The following is a 16961-nucleotide window of genomic DNA, read 5'->3' as shown; positions in this document are numbered from 1 at the left end:
AAACGCTAGTACAGAGATACATAACGACCGCCATTGCCATGATCTCGTACCAGTAGAGACAGACAAGCCCATAAAGGAGAAATATCAGCCTATATGTAGCGATATTTCGAGTGAAGATGAAAATACAGAAGTCAGCAAGAACGCGTGCCTAAAGAGTCTCACAAAATGGTATTTTGTTCCTCAGGATGAGTTTATCGTCACTCTTTTACAGTTTAGTAAAAAGGTTAGCACCAAAGAACAACTGGTAAGTGAAAGAAACTACGAGTATACCTCGGGTTGTCCCAGTTATTTGAAAAATAGCCTTACGATGCAGTCTGGTATTCCCAATAATGCTTCTGTTACTCTTTCAGAAGCTAAAAAAACTGCAAAACTACATGAAACGGAGTGTGATGTTTCTTCCTGTAGTGGCTTTTCATCACTTCCGGTAGCGAACTTTGAGACAGGGCATGGCGCACCTGGCAAGCCAGAAAGCAAAACATCTCAATGGTGCGAAACTCCTCAGCGGACTGCAGTTCTGCTCGATTCAGAAATAAAAACAGAGGCGAGTTTACTTGAAGGCTTAGAACAATCTGAAGAATCCCAGAATGTTGATTTTCGTGTAGATACTTGTTCCATACCAATGAAAACATCGAAACTCCCTAGCATGAAGGATCTTGTCCAGTCAACTAAACGTCACCCTCTACCCCTCACAGATTACAACATAGCCAACAATTCGCATGAAGCGGGACGTATAGAAGAAAAAGGCGTGAAACACTTGGGCGACGGAGCACATCAATGTGAAATACTCCCCGAAAATGATACGTCTGCAAATCCTAATTGTATGTATTCAATGGAAAATTACCTGAAGCCTAGTGCGATGAGTCCTCACGTGGTAAATACCTCAGAAAGTCTTTGTATCAAATTATCTACGAGACGTTACTCTGAAGAACAGATGCTTTCACTAAATAACTCTTCAGGATATAACAGTGGTAGAATTACTACCACGGAAAATACTAACTCTCCTACAGCTTCACAGATGCACAACACGGACGATGCATTGGCTGGAGTCAATGTAATGTCTGAAGAAGAAAATTTGTTGCAAGCTAATTTACGACCTTCGGTAGGTCCCACATGTAAAAACACACTATTGGCTACTGTTGAAGACAAGATAAACAGGACACCAGAAACACCTCTAGTCCACGGACAGGATTCCACGCAATCAAATTCCCTTAAACTTTGGGAAGAACAATTGGGAGATCATTCCCAGCAGGCATCGCCTGTTAGGGAACAAGAACAAAAATGTTTATCTGTGTCAGACTCTTGCAGGAGCAATGAAAATGACAGTGGATTATCTTATCAGCGGTTATCGTCGGATAGCACCAAAGGCCCAGCATCGCCGAGCACGAGTGTCCGGGCTGATCATTCGTATTCAAGATGGTATACTTCCACGCCAAAACCCGCGAAGATGATTGAAAGTCATAATAGGGTATTGGATATTAGCCGTATCGAGAAAAAAGTAGAAACTCAGGCGCTGGACACAATCTGGAAAAGTTCAACTGCTGAGTGGCCTTCACTGGATGTAACCAAGGAGACGAAAAACGCTCACGGAACAATGCCCCAAACAGAGGGCAGTAGTATGCCCACCAAATGTTGCACTCCAGATTACACAATATCTGCTCATAGTACAAGGCAGCTAACAAAGCAGGATACAGAACAATCGTCTTCAGCGGTTGATAATAGTCAGAAATTTTCGAAAAATGTTTCGCTACGTAGATCAGGATACCAAAGTTCGTCTTCAACAGAGACAAATGATGATGACATCGATATCGATTGTGAAGAAGACTCGAAAGATTCTTCAGAAATGCCACCCTACTCAGAACGGCAGATAATTCCGACTACATGCGAAGAAAACTGTGATCACGACGACGACAAGAGCTTGCCTCGGCTAAAGCACGCCCAAGAGTACAATTTCTGTACTTCCGCTGAAGAAACTGCCACGGCGTCCTCATCGGTAAGTGATATCGACGACAGTGACGGAAACGAAGCTAGCGATGGCTCCACTACTCTGAGTGACATCACTTGTGAGCAGTCTTCGTCAGCGCTGAAGGTGGTGCAGATGTTGGCCGACATTAAAAAGGAGCAGCCGTCGGATGCTGAGCAGCCAGGCATCGAACAGCTTTTATGGTTAGGTACGAGACACTCATTCAGTAGTGGCCCACCTTGCCACAGCATCAACAATTCTTCTTCCCACTACGATCATACCGGAGAAAAGACATCTACGTTTAGAGAGGAGGCACCGGCTACTAGTGTTAAGACAGTCTCGATATCTGGAAGGCTACAGGGTCCAAAAAGTAACTCTCAACGGAAAGTAGTAGATGGTGTGTTTCATCGTGTGGATGTAAAGCAGGACAAGGAAGAGTCTATAGTCAATGATATAAGAACCTCCATGGGACCACAGAGAGAAACTATAGAAGATCTTGGCTGTGTAGATGAACCCCTTGTTAGTGATCATATCTTTTGTAAGAGAACTAACGATGGTCGAATAGAAAGACGGGGCAGTGATACAGACAGTTCCCGTGGTGCTTTGCTTCGTTCCAACAGTTGTGATAGCTGCAGCAGCAGCAGCAGCAGCAGCAGTAGTAGTAGCAGTAGCAGCAGCAGCAGCAATTGTAATACCAGTGATACCAGCACCAACAGCAGTAGCGGTAGCAACAACAGTAGAAGCAGTAAGGATAGTGCAACATCAGTGACGAGTACCAATAGTGAATCTAGTACCAGTTGTAAAATCGACACATCAAACAGCAGCTCTGACAGTATCTCGAGTTCCAAAACAAATACAAGCAGCAGTGTTACCACAGAAAGCACACGCAGCAACAGCAACTACAAAACGATCATTCGCCAAAGGCAACTCTCTAGCACTGAAAGATCGAAAGATGAAAATACTACAAGAAGCCATAACATTAGCAGTAGCAGTTACAGCAATAGCGACGATGATGGAAACGAAACACGGGGAAAGAATAAATTTTCAGGAAAATTCAATGATTATGTAAAGTGTGTTAAGAGGAATAACAGTAGCCGAATTCCTACCAGCGAAAAGAGTGGTTCAGTAGATGGCAGAAAGGTTAGTGGAGAACAAATGGGTACTTCAAGTTTTAGGAATAAAGATTAGATCTAGTAGCAAGAGTACCAGAATGAAGGAGAGCGAAGACAGGAGCATAAGTAGTAGTAGTAAGAAGTCGCACTAGATAATCAGCAGGGCCGAAAGCACAGATGCTAGTAAGAACAGTTGCGTTTTGTGAAAGAGGTATGATATCGAACTGAGGAAAGTGGACAAGAACGAGAGATATATCAGGAGAATTGGCAGTGAGAGGATGGATAGGCAGTAAAAGTACTGCCATAAAGATTGTTGGAATTGGAAACGGTGTGAAGAACAAGGTAGAAGCAATGACATGCGTAGATTTATAGATAGAGGTAGCGTAGGATATATAGCGCATTATGGACTGAAAACACTGAATGGACAAGAGGAGAAAGTGCAGTTGTGACGTGATTGGAAAGGGCTAAATGGTTGATGAAGTACGAGAGTACATTGCAATCAGTGTCTGAAAAAAAAATGTGTAGCAATCTACTACATAGAGCAAATTTCAGTGCAAAATATGCAGCTGGACCGTAGTGCATGAAGAAATTGGGCAGCAATGGACGATAAGGTAGGTTACCTTGTGAAAGGTATATCAGAAAGTTAGAGCAGAATTGAAAACTGCGTTAATAGTAGCAGGTGAAGTAGGCGTGGTTAAAGATAAGAGAGGATCCTTGCTAAGGCAACTTTAGAGCACCAAGCAATTACAAAAGTTTAAGAATGACGTTAGTGGGCATTAAAATGATGAAATAAGACGACGAAATGTATAAGAGTAACAGTATGGGTGGACTGGATGCCACCGAAGAAAGGTACTCCTCTCAGATTATTGACTCAACGCTTCAAGCAGTTGCGCATACGCATGTCAGTATCTTCTAATGTTGGTTTAGTTTAATTAGTCTTATAATAAGTGTGCAGGCCACACAGCTAGGAAGCGAGCATCACAGGTGCTCCAACAAAGCTGTTTCTTTCGAAGACGTTTTCAGAACTTAGGTTTAAGACTGTGGTGAATTTTTTTGGGTAAGTTTGTATGTTGTTTTGGATAGCTGAAGACATGAAAATGAAGTGTAGTGAGCGGTGGCTATCTATACAAAGAATGTGACTTTCTTAATACTATTTTGTTAGTAAATATTGCATTGTGTTACTCGTCTATCAGTACAATGTTACGTAATTTTTTTCAGAATTGTTACTCAATATTGGCACATTAAACAGTTGCTTTTTTTGTATTGATTCTTCCTTTCTTTCCATGAACCCTTCGGATTTTGAACGGTGAATCTTAAAATTTTAAGCCAGTCGGATTGCAGAAAAGGAAGCTGCATTGCAATAAGAGAAATTGGCAGGTAGTAGAATATCTTGTACAATGTTTCCTTGTAACGAACACTGTAAACATTCAAGCAATGGCAAAGGCTACGAACGTCACAGCATTACTTTGGAGTATATAGATATTTCCATACTCAAATGTTTCTTGAAACCTAAATATAAACGATAGAATGGCATTTTCAGTTATTACGCTATGGAGCTACAAAAAATGAGAAATTATAGCAACACCAGTCTGATGCAGGTCTTCATCCCGGAACAACAAAGCTGACGTGTTTAACACACTTTATAACGTAGTTAATGCTCTACATTTGCACAAATTTGTTTAACCACAGATGTATGTACAAGGCGTTTACTTTAGGATGCAGCATTAGAGTACAGTAATTTCAGTACTAACATTAATTCCTGGATCGTAGTACAAAAGAACGGAAATATAAATTTTGTATTAGTGTTTCTAGTATGATATATTAAGAGCCACATATAATTATCATTTGCTAATCGATAAATTATGTTGCGCATATTTCGCTATTTCCGTCACTTAAGTAAAACGTGTTGCTAATGTAAACAGTGAAACACTCAAGTCCACTGAATTAAAGATCTGATGCAGAACTGTTTCATAATATCCAGTAAACTGTAGATTTGTTAGATCATATTTAGTCATCTGAAAACAAGGCTATCTGGGCTCTAAAACTGAACCCTTTGAGTGCAAGGTCAGAAGTTCTCTTTAGTAAGGCTTATTTGAAAGTGGTGTTGACAATTATGACAAGAAAAATATTAGCTGCTAATGACTCACCATACATCAGGAGGTAGGTAGAAAATGAGGCACCATAGAGATCAATTACGAAGTCCTTGAGATTTGTAAACCGTGCACCACATTCAGCTAGGTGACCCCTCTTAAAGAATGCTTTTAGAATCATATTGGTGTAATGGGGTGATGAGAACTGATGTAATGTGATGGCATGCAACAGAAAGTGAAACAGTCTGTCGTGGAACTTGCTACCATTTAAGGTGTAGCAGCAGGTAGCACCATAATGTTTTATAGGTCATCCAGAGACTGAATATGTCAAGTTGTTCCAGCTGGTACGACTTGCAATGTCACACTCTTTCCAGGAGGGATAGTTTGCTCCAAAGGAGTTTGACTCTTATATGCAGACCAGGAATCAAGCAAAACGAGGTTATTTTGACCAACTATCGGCCAAGAACAGTGCACATACCATAGCTGTAATTTTCTTACATCCATTGACCCACTTTTACTTGCTATGTCGTAAATGCACCCTACTGTCCTTGCAGCACTTCTCGCAGCACAATAAATAACTTTCCAACCAATTTACCATCCAGATTAACAGTCAGTGTAATTGTATATGAATTCTTTAAGGCATTGATGTTAGCTGATCTTGTTAAAACACTCTTGGTACCTCTAATTTCCAGGGTTCATTTCATATGAATTTCTTCTTCAAATCCCGGTTGGTCGAAGCTGAACACACATTCCTTATTGAACGATGGGATAAGTTTTTGTGCCTCATCTACAAATTTTCAGGCCAATTACGTAGTTTGCTCTGCATCGCAAATTTGACGCTTTGTTTAATTTCATTTTAAGTCCTCTAGTTCTGTAGCACCGTCTGAAGTTACACAACCATCTACTGCTTCCCTTGAAATCATTGGTAGCGCACAATTTGATGTGCATGACGTAGGTCACTATCACGCACGTGCTATAAATTCTATAGTGTGTCCTTGATATGCGCAAACGCCAGTTTATCTTTTCGATTCAGAGAGAAAAGGTAAAATGTTTCAGATAGCCCTTGGCATGTCGACCATTTGTATACGTATCGGAAGATACTCTAGCTAACACACAGCACAGGATCAAAATTTAAACATAACACATTTCCTCCAGTCCAGGAAAATTGAGCAAATCTTTTTCTTTTTTTTCCATTATGTCTGGTCCAAGGTGGGCCTGAGGCCGCTTATAAGAACACCATTTTTTCATGGCTGGTTCGTGAGAAGACCGCAAAAATCACTTTTTAGCTGTTTTTTCACCGTTTTTTCCAATTATCTAAATAACTAATCAAGCAAATAGCTCAGATATTTACTGTATGTTCTTTAGACATTTATCTAGGAAAAAATTACCTCCCAGTTTTCGAAAATCTTCATCCGTTAACTAGACACACCCAAAAAATATAATTTTATGGTACAGTACCAATTGTGGGGACGGCCACTTTTATAATTAATATTCGTGGAAAATCGTCGAAATTCTCACCGTATGTTCTTAAGATGATGATCTGGAGAAATCTTGAAACTTTTTTTGATATCATTATCCGTTTAGAAGATGCAGAGGTTCTAAGTTACCGTACTTAAGCATGTAAAACATACTCGTAATATAGCGGGCACTCCACTTTGTCTTGGAAAGGAAATTATTCGATGGTGCCACCTCGCGGCTCAAGCACCTTACAAAAAATTGTTTTGTCGTACTAAATTCTTTGTACTTGCAAATCAAACCTCTTTTTTTTGTATACTGTAGATGTAGCCTACAACTGTTGTGCGTTTTTATGTAAAGTAGTGTAAAGTGAATTTGGGCTGATGGGACTCTGCACTCATATTAAAAACTACAAGAGGCATTTATTTTAATGCGTGGTTACTTAACACCGTACATTTTTAGTATCGCTTTAAAACCTTTTGCTTTTGTAGCTCACGTGGTGTTTTCAAATTTTTTTGAATTTAACGTAAGACTCAATTTGTGTTTGGACGAGACGAACGACAGTTCCAATTTGAACGAAAGGAACGTCTATTCTGCGTTCTCGGAAAAGCTCGTGACTTGCGATTCATCGCAGGATAAAAGCCTCCCTACTTTCGAGATATGTAATTTTGCATAAAACTGTGAAATTACGCCGGCAAAGGAAAATTTTGTGTTTTTTTACTGGATATACTCGTCACAAATCACGGTAGATTTTGTCTGCAATGGAATTTTATACTGGTATACCTCTCACAGATCAACGTAAATCGCGACTGCACCGAAAAATTGTGTTGCTTGGACAGATACAGCCGACACAATCGCCGTAAATCGCATACTTGACGAAGACGAATGCTAAATGCAATCAACCATTTTAAAGAGCATTTTTAATTATAGCTGATATCTGTATAAAAGTTACTTGCATTTCAGTTCTGACTTCAACCGTAAATAATGGGTATAAATGACGAGACAGTTGCGTGAAATTTTCATTACGTGGCTGATATTTTGACATCGTACTACTACCAGGTACTCAGGTATATACAAAGTGGTGCTGCAGTGTAAGAAAATGGGTTACAACGGGTCCTAACATGTCTGAAAAATCTTAAAATGACAACCCAAAATTATGTAAAACTTGAACGGTTGAAAATTTAGTAAAATATTTATGAAACAGTTTTACTCTTTTAAGAAATCATGAGCTAGGCGTATTCGATGGGTAAAGTATCCAGAAAAAAAATGTAAAGCAAAAAGTTTTGTGTTAACCTATTTTACATTCTTAGTTTATATGGGTCAAAGTATATAAATATGTACTGTCAAAACTCTACTGACCTTCGTTTTATATAGGCAGCACACCCAGCTGTAGAACGGAAAAGAAGTGAACCAGCAAAAGCAACCTACTGTTGAAACACAAGAAAGGAGAGTACGGTCCTCTTCAAAATCCCCTGACAGAGGATTGGGGAACCAGTAGCCACAAGCCTTGTTCTGCCTTCCTCACCAAAACTTGTGGCATGCTAATATAGTCGCGCTTTTTTGTGCTGAAAGAAAGTAGCAGAAAAATTGATGGGCTGGATGGAGAAAGTAGCAGTAAGAGCAAAAGCGGGAGAAGACAGTGAACACGAAAAAAGAGAGATGAGTGGAGACCATACGTGTCACTGCAGGCTCGCAACAAGCCTCTCTGATATCGATTGCCAGTCATGCTGGCACTACTCATTAATTTTAACATACGTTGCCCTACTGTAATTTCTGGTTACTCTGCATTTCAATAAATCTGCTGTAATCGAGTCTCCCCATGTTGTATTAATTTGTTTCACAGTTTTGGTCTATTTTTAAAAAGAAAATCCTATAAAAATAGGGATTAAACTAGCATCTGACTCTAGTTCAGGTGGTTGCATATCTAAGAAATCTGATGCTGCTGTAAACCTAGTGTAGTTCATTGCACTGAAATGTTTGAGCGTACATAATATTGTTTCACCATTTTTTTCCACTTTCATTACTCTAAAATTGCTAGGTAGTTCATTCTTTGAGCCCTCCTCCCCTCGAACCAGCAAAACACATTGGTAAAGGCGAAAGCCGGCCGTAGTGGCCGTGCGGTTAAAGGCGCTGCAGTCTGGAACCGCAAGACCGCTACGGTCGCAGGATCGAATCCTGCCTCGGGCATGGATGTTTGTGATGTCCTTATGTTAGTTAGGTTTAACTAGTTCTAAGTTCTAGGGGACTAATGACCTCAGCAGTTGAGTCCCATAGTGCTCAGAGCCATTTCAACCATTTTTTTAAAGGCGAAAGCGCATTTTTGAACGAAATCTTAATGGGGAGAGGAAAAAAAGGAAGTTTGACACCCCCGCCCCCGGAATTTTTGAGCTGCCAACGTGTGTTGGAGACGGCGGCAGTGGAAAAAAAAGACAAAAGGAGACCGTATAAGTGAGAGAGGAGACAGCGATAATAGGAGAGAAACAAGTAGGCTATGGACAGTGGCGGAGAAAGGGAGGAGCATTGGTGTCTGCCAGGTGGTGGATCAACTTTCTCCGACCACCCTATGCCTGCATGAAAAACATTTGCCAAATTTCCCCTATACCCATGTGCAACGAAGCAAGATTTTTTTCAGACGGTTAAGACGTATCTTAGACCAAGGACCGATACAGTGGTGGACCAAACTTGAACCATCAGTCTTATTTCATTATTGATTCAAGACATTTGCGATATTCACACTCACAAGTCACTAATCTACTCCTTGATGGCATTTGTAATCAACAAAATAAAATCTCTTCGAACTAAATGTGATATTCACAATAACAACACAAGGCAGAAGCAAAGTTTTCACAAAGACTGGGACATGAAGGTGAGCTCTGCCACCCACCACCACTGCTGCTGCTTTTCGTAATTACCAATAAGAGATGATAAATGCACGTTATTGTTACAATATATCCATTATCGTCGTCAGCTGCCGCCACTATAGAAACGTAATGGGACAATAATATCCAGAGAAATACCTGTCGTTGACCTGTACGTGAGGTAATGCTGCATTTGCTTCATGTGTCAGATGTACAGACCACTCATGTTCGACGTTAGTGCTGTGGCTGTCACTTCGTTAATGGATTGTAAAGACTGGCAGGTGGGCGGTAATATCTACAATTCTCTTAAGTGGCTTTTTCAATTTTTTAAGTAAATCGATCAATCACATTGATTAATCATATCGTAATCGTTATAGTGCAGAAGAGTTATCCATGCTGGAATAAGAATTTACAAAAAGCTCCACTGGATATAACAAAGTACATTGCCAATCCTCGTGAATTCAAGAGGAAACTGAAACAATTCCTCATAAACTATACTGTACATAATTTAAATGAATGTCTACAAATATAAAATTTCTATGAGATGTGTTGTATTATTAATTATGTAACTTGTATGCCAATGTATGTAATAGTGTGTATCTCGTTTTAGATATTGTTTACAGCACCTTAAAAAAAACTTTAACATAATTTTGTATCTCTCATTTACACTCCTGGAAATGGAAAAAAGAACACATTGACACCGGTGTGTCAGACCCACCATACTTGCTCCGGACACTGCGAGAGGGCTGTACAAGCAATGATCACACGCACGGCACAGCGGACACACCAGGAACCGCGGTGTTGGCCGTCGAATGGCGCTAGCTGCGCAGCATTTGTGCACCGCCGCCGTCAGTGTCAGCCAGTTTGCCGTGGCATACGGAGCTCCATCGCAGTCTTTAACACTGGTAGCATGCCGCGACAGCGTGGACGTGAACCGTATGTGCAGTTGACGGACTTTGAGCGAGGGCATATAGTGGGCATGCGGGAGGCCGGGTGGACGTACCGCCGAATTGCTCAACACGTGGGGCGTGAGGTCTCCACAGTACATCGATGTTGTCGCCAGTGGTCGGCGGAAGGTGCACGTGCCCGTCGACCTGGGACCGGACCGCAGTGACGCACGGATGCACACCAAGACCGTAGGATCCTTCGCAGTGCCGTAGGGGACCGCACCGCCACTTCCCAGCAAATTAGGGACACTGTTGCTCCTGGGGTATCGGCGAGGACCATTCGCAACCGTCTCCATGAAGCTGGGCTACGGTCCCGCACACCGTTAGGCCGTCTTCCACTCACGCCCCAACATCGTGCAGCCCGCCTCCAGTGGTGTCGCGACAGGAGTGAATGGAGGGACGAATGGAGACGTGTCGTCTTCAGCGATGAGAGTCGCTTCTGCCTTGGTGCCAATGATGGTCGTATGCGTGCCTGGCGCCGTGCAGGTGAGCGCCACAATCAGGACTGCATACGACCGAGGCACACAGGGCCAACACCCGGCATCATGGTGTGGGGAGCGATCTCCTACACTGGCCGTACACCACTGGTGATCGTCGAGGGGACACTGAATAGTGCAAGGTACATCCAAACCGTCATCGAACCCATCGTTCTACCATTCCTAGACCGGCAAGGGAACTTGCTGTTCCAACAGGACAATGCACGTCCGCATGTACCCCGTGCCACACAACGTGCTCTAGAAGGTGTAAGTCAACTTCCCTGGCCAGCAAGATCTCCGGATCTGTCCCCCATTGAGCATGTTTGGGACTGGACGAAGCGTCGTCTCACGCGGTCTGCACGTCCAGCACGAACGCTGGTCCAACTGAGGCGCCAGGTGGAAATGGCATGGCAAGCCGTTCCACAGGACTACATCCAGCATCTCTACGATCGTCTCCATGGGAGAATAGCAGCCTGCATTGCTGCGAAAGGTGGATATACACTGTACTAGTGCCGACATTGTGCATGCTCTGTTGCCTGTGTCTATGTGCCTGTGGTTCTGTCAGTGTGATCATGTGATGTATCTGACCCCAGGAATGTGTCAATAAAGTTTCCCCTTCCTGGGACAATGAATTCACGGTGTTCTTATTTCAATTTCCAGGAGTGTAGGTTGTTTACAGTATTGTTTGCTTTCGTCTTTTTTGCCTATATAATGTATTCATTGGCTTGCCCTACATTACAGTACAGTCTTCGCACAAGTGTAACTTTACAGGACCAAATAAAATCAGATCAAATCGACATGTATTTACTAGCGAAAATATATTCATAGAAACACATCAAACAATATTTAAAATGGAATACATGGGGCCTGTTTACTTGACCCATTATGTTTGATTTCCTTCGTAGCAAGTAACATCATAAGCAACTGTATTTTCTCCTTCAGTAGAGCTTAATATAGCCTTTTCCTGATATAGTTGACCACAAGATTCTATTAAATAAATTAGAAGCATTAGGAACAAGAGGGGTAGCTAATGACTGGTTTCGATCATACCTAGCAGAGAGTACAAAGAATAGAGATAACACATACTTTAAATAGATCCAAACGTTTAGTAAAGCACCTATCAGAACCAAAATACGCTAACATAGGGGTTCTGCAAGGTAGTATATTATGACCAATACTATTCCTGATATTCATCAACTGCTTTCCCAGTAGTGTTACTCATGGTGAAAAAAATTCTCTTTGCTAATGACAGCAATATTACACTCACTGAGAAAGCAAATGAAACTCTTGGTCAATAAGCAATAAAGTGACATTGATTATAAAGAAAACTAATGCCATAATTCCAGTTTGAAGAGGGAAATGACAATGTCAAATTAAATGTAGATCACACCTCTATAGGCTGTGTCACAAATGCAATATTTCTAGGAATTAATATTGATTCCCAGTTGAAGTGATGCGAACACACAAAGGTACTTGCAAATAGAATGTTATCAGCATGTTATGCCCTTAGTACCCTGTTATCAGTAGGTAACAAGCAGTGTCTTTTAGTTACACACTATTCATATGTACACTCAGTTCTTAGCTATGGCATTCTTTTTTGCGGGAACAAATGCACAAAATATGAACACAGTTTTCAAACTCCAGAAAAGAGCCATAAGAATAATAACCAAAAATAGTACTCAACCTCACTGTAAAAATCTGTTCAAAATACTTGGTATTTTAACTGCTGTGTGAATACAATTACCAGTCAGTTGTACACATTGGTAATCACTGCACAAACAGCTCTGTCCATGCCATGGAACAAGAGCTAGACTCAACTTACATTTACCAATAGAAAATAAACATAAAACTCAAAACAGCATTTTCTACCAAGGAATAAAACTGTACAATAAATTACACAAAAGAGATTTAAGAAATTGCAAAAATACACTTATTTAAAAAACCAGCTAAAAAGTACCTGTTATGCAATACATTTTATGCATTGAAGAATCACGTAGATGAAACAGAGTAGGTGTTTGGTAAAAAAAAAAGTTAGACAAATAAATAATAATAAAGATTATAAAACCTCCAACTTTCCACATAACACCTTCACACTATTTTTTTTTTTTTCCCTTTTCTAGAAAAACTTACCCCCAGATATGTATAGAACAATACTAACACCTCTTCCTCTTTCTAAGCTCAACATCTCACTCATTATAGAGGTTTACCGACTCAGTTTTTCAGGATACCAACTGGGAAGTTGCAGTACAGACAATGGCCCATAGATCACCAGTCTGTGTGTGTAGTGAGTGATGTGCTATGAAACAATGTGTGTATAGTGCGTGCAGTGAGTGATAGTGAGATATGAATGAACAGTGTGGCATTAAATTACTTAAAAGTTATTTGTAAAAAAAGTGTCCCAGGAGTAACTCTAATGATTGCCTCTAACTAGAAGTCTATAAATGTATGTGTATACAAATTAGCTTACTTTAAATTGGTCTAAACTTGTAAATACTTCGACATGTAAATCCTTGTAAAAAGAGATACACGGATGAATAAAGCTGCTGCTGTTACTACTACTACTACGCTACGACTGTGCTACCGAATATTGCAGTTACTGTGAAGCAGGAATCATTTTTCGCTTTCATTAATATGGTCTCTTTTATGGAAGAACACTCAATAGCAACAATGTTTTGCAGTAAATTTCCAAGAAATGGTGCACATTGAGATCGTGGTTTCGCTGCATGCACATTGAAGTAGCAGCCTCACTGCGAGCTATATACAGTATATCGAGGGGCCGACTCTCAATATGTTAACAAGAGCGATGACAAAAGACGTCAGTGTTGGAAACAGAAATTCATTAAAAGGGCGAGAGTAAAAGCACTTTTTTCATCAATGGGAATTAATTATAGAAATGAACAAAGCACTTACGTTACATATCGTCACAGTACTGTGTGTGTGTGTGTGTGTGTGTGTGTGTGTGTGTGTGAGTTGTAGGCAATGGGCAGCATTCTTTGTTCCCCATAACTAGTATATGCTTTTGACATGTCTTTCACGAAAATTGGCCGAGTCTCATAGGAGAGAGATTTGGCAGTTACGAAAATATAAAAACTGAAATACGTACAGTTCGCTCGATTCTAGTGTCTCCCCTCTTCCTTGACAGACAATTAAAGTGACTCCCAGAGAAGCTCAATGCCAATGGCCTTGCCACAGTGGTAACACCGGTTCCCGTCAGATCACCGAAGTTAAGCACTGTCGGGCTGGGCTACACTTGGATGGGTGACCATCCGGTCTGCCGAGCGCTGTTAGCAAGCAGGATTTACTCGGCCCTTGTGAGGCAAACTGAGGAACCACTTTATTGAGTAGTAGCGGCTCCGGTCTCGGAAACTGACATACGGCTGGCAGAGCTGTGTGCTGACAACATGCCCCTCCATATCCACATCCAGTGAGGCCTATGGGATGAAGATAAAACGGCGCCCAGTCGGTATCGTTGGGCCTTCATGGCCTGTTCCGAAGGATTTTATTTTTAGAGAAGCTCAATGTTCTATGTGTGCACTGATAGCCAGATGATACAAATTCTAGTGAATGACTGAAGAGGTCTTAATCAGTTCCCATGTTTTTCAGTGTTTCCTATGATTGGTCACCATAGGTGATCTCTCTTGTACCTGGTAAAAGGAAATGTTTAAGAGGGCATTGTACGTGAAATTCGTTAAAATTTACCATTTTCCGTTTTCTACTCCATAATGTACTTTCCTGATCATTTTGGTATATAATACATTAAAATCAGACAATTGTGAGACCTTCAAATAGTATTTTGAATGTTGACATGTGACTGTCAAATTTCGCAGCTACGCATATACTGCCACAGTTGAGCAGTCATATCTGAAGATTCAATGGTTGCTGCTACATCAGAAGCTGTTGAACAAAATGAGGGTGACACAGACATCAGCATTTCTGTGGATTTATCCTGGCAAAAGCGTAGGTTTAGGTCTAAAAATGGTTTTATATCTGCAATTAGAATTGACACTGGAAAAGTTTTGGATTATTATCATTTCTCAGTAATTACTACCAAGTAATTGATGAATTACAGGAATATTATACGAAGGCCATTAGAGATAACTGTGACAATTTAGAGAAGATGAAAAGAGCTGTGTGGAGCACTTTCTTTCATCGAATATCAACCGATGAAAATCCATGTAATGCTTTGTGTCCACCTCTACCACCCACTTGGTGTAAATATAGGCAAGCTGAATTTTCTGGCACCCTGTATGAGTTTACACATAAATATTCTCTTCTTTTGGCAGTAATGGAGGCAGTCAAACCCATTTACAGAGATTTGTAAAATCCTGAGCTACTAAAGAAGTGTTTATATGGGAAGACCCACAATATGAACGAGTCTTTCTATAATGTTGTGTGGTGCCACGTGCATAAAAATGTATTTGTTGACCTTATGACCCTAAAGTTAGCAGTGTCTGATGCTGTAATAACTTTTAACGGTAGGAACTATGAAACACTGAAGGTTCGGGAGTAGCTAGGGGTAAGATTTGGACAGAACAAAGTTAAAGGATGGCGGGCACTGGATGTGCTTCATGTATGTGAAACAGAGTTAGCTGCTCTGCAAATGACAAAAGAAGCAAGAAAGGAAAGAAAGAGGCATGCACTGGACTGTTGTGACACTGAAGAAGACAGTCTGTGGTCCAGGGCAATTCTAGTTCATAAAAGATGCAGAAATGTAAGAGTCTGTATAAGAATTTGTAATAAAAAAAGTTTTAAACCTCAACATCTCTGAATTACATTTTTTGCAATAAAAGACCCGTTTTCTAGAAAAGTACTGACGGTAGAATAATTAAAATATCCTGAGTTGTTTTGTTTTTATGTTCATTTATTTACAAAATTCTCTCAAAAAATTGACTGTTTGAAAAAAAAAAGATAACATGCCCCACAATACAATTTTAGTAATAATTCTAGTTCAGTGTATCTAGAAAGGTGCATTCAATAATTTTGAAAAATTGTAAGTTAGTGTCTTAAAATGTTTCCAAGATAATGGGTGACAAAATTCGATAATTTAACATTGGCTGTGTACGACATACGATGTCTCCTTAATGTGAGTGCTAACGTTTTCTTTCTCCTGGAATACACGTGAAAAATAAGCACTTTCGCGACTCCGCTCGATTCCTCCAAAAGCCTAGACAAGTTCTGTTTCACTCTTAAGTAATCGACCTCTTCCATACTTCATGGTGGCGATGTTAGATTCATCTACTACAATTTTATTTCGACATCACTGGCGACACGATCATTAGTAACATTAACACAACACACATCCCTATGTATCCAGCCTGCAACGAGTATGGTGCTCTAGTCAACGCCTAATTTTATTCTGTCAAACCACGTATTCTTTCTTTTACAACGTCCCTTCCTACATTTTTTATATACGAGCTGGAAAGAAAAATTAACTTTCACTGTAATCTTCGACAGCGTTATAGAATTTTCGGAGTCACAATGAATGCAGTTTCTCGTGCCGCGATTGGAAGCAAGCCATATTGCTTACAGAATTCTAGACATTTTTCGGTACCACTCAGACGAGGTACCAAAGCTTCCACGTAAGGGAATTCAACATGGCCATTCGACTTCAACTACTCTCACGCGTCATTTTACTACTCTCAAGCGACCTTCCGTTGTCAAAGCAGAAAACAGCATTCGTATTTCCCACTTCGAGAGTCGAGCGTTCGATATATATCGCTTGCAGTGAGACCACAACTTAAATGTGCACCGTTTCTTGGAAATTGCAGTATTTGCAAACAAAGCGATAACATAATCAAATGATTAAGCACTTAAGATTGCAATGCATATAAGTTGTTCCGTCGTCAGTATACTACCTTGCTTATGTTGACACCAAAGACATGCCTGTGATAGACACCTGCGTTGAACAACTATACGCGACGCGGGATTTCAACTTCATTAACTGCGAATGTATGCGTATTGTTATGTTGTAAGTGCACTGCAAGAGAAGAAATTTTCTCATACGAGCAATTTACTTTTTTGTTCGAAAATATTTATTTGTTCTTTCAATAATGTGACTGACGG

At 40.5% G+C, this 16961-nt stretch overlaps 1 pseudogene; it reads left to right on the top strand.

The window, feature by feature from the left end:
* Nucleotides 1-14071: 14071 nt before the first annotated feature.
* Nucleotides 14072-14188, top strand: LOC124803672 (annotated as a pseudogene).
* Nucleotides 14189-16961: the final 2773 nt, after the last annotated feature.

This window comes from Schistocerca piceifrons, chromosome 6 (genome assembly GCF_021461385.2).
Source record: "Schistocerca piceifrons isolate TAMUIC-IGC-003096 chromosome 6, iqSchPice1.1, whole genome shotgun sequence".
Taxonomy (NCBI): domain Eukaryota; kingdom Metazoa; phylum Arthropoda; class Insecta; order Orthoptera; family Acrididae; genus Schistocerca; species Schistocerca piceifrons.
This window is presented reverse-complemented; position numbering and strand designations above follow the sequence as displayed.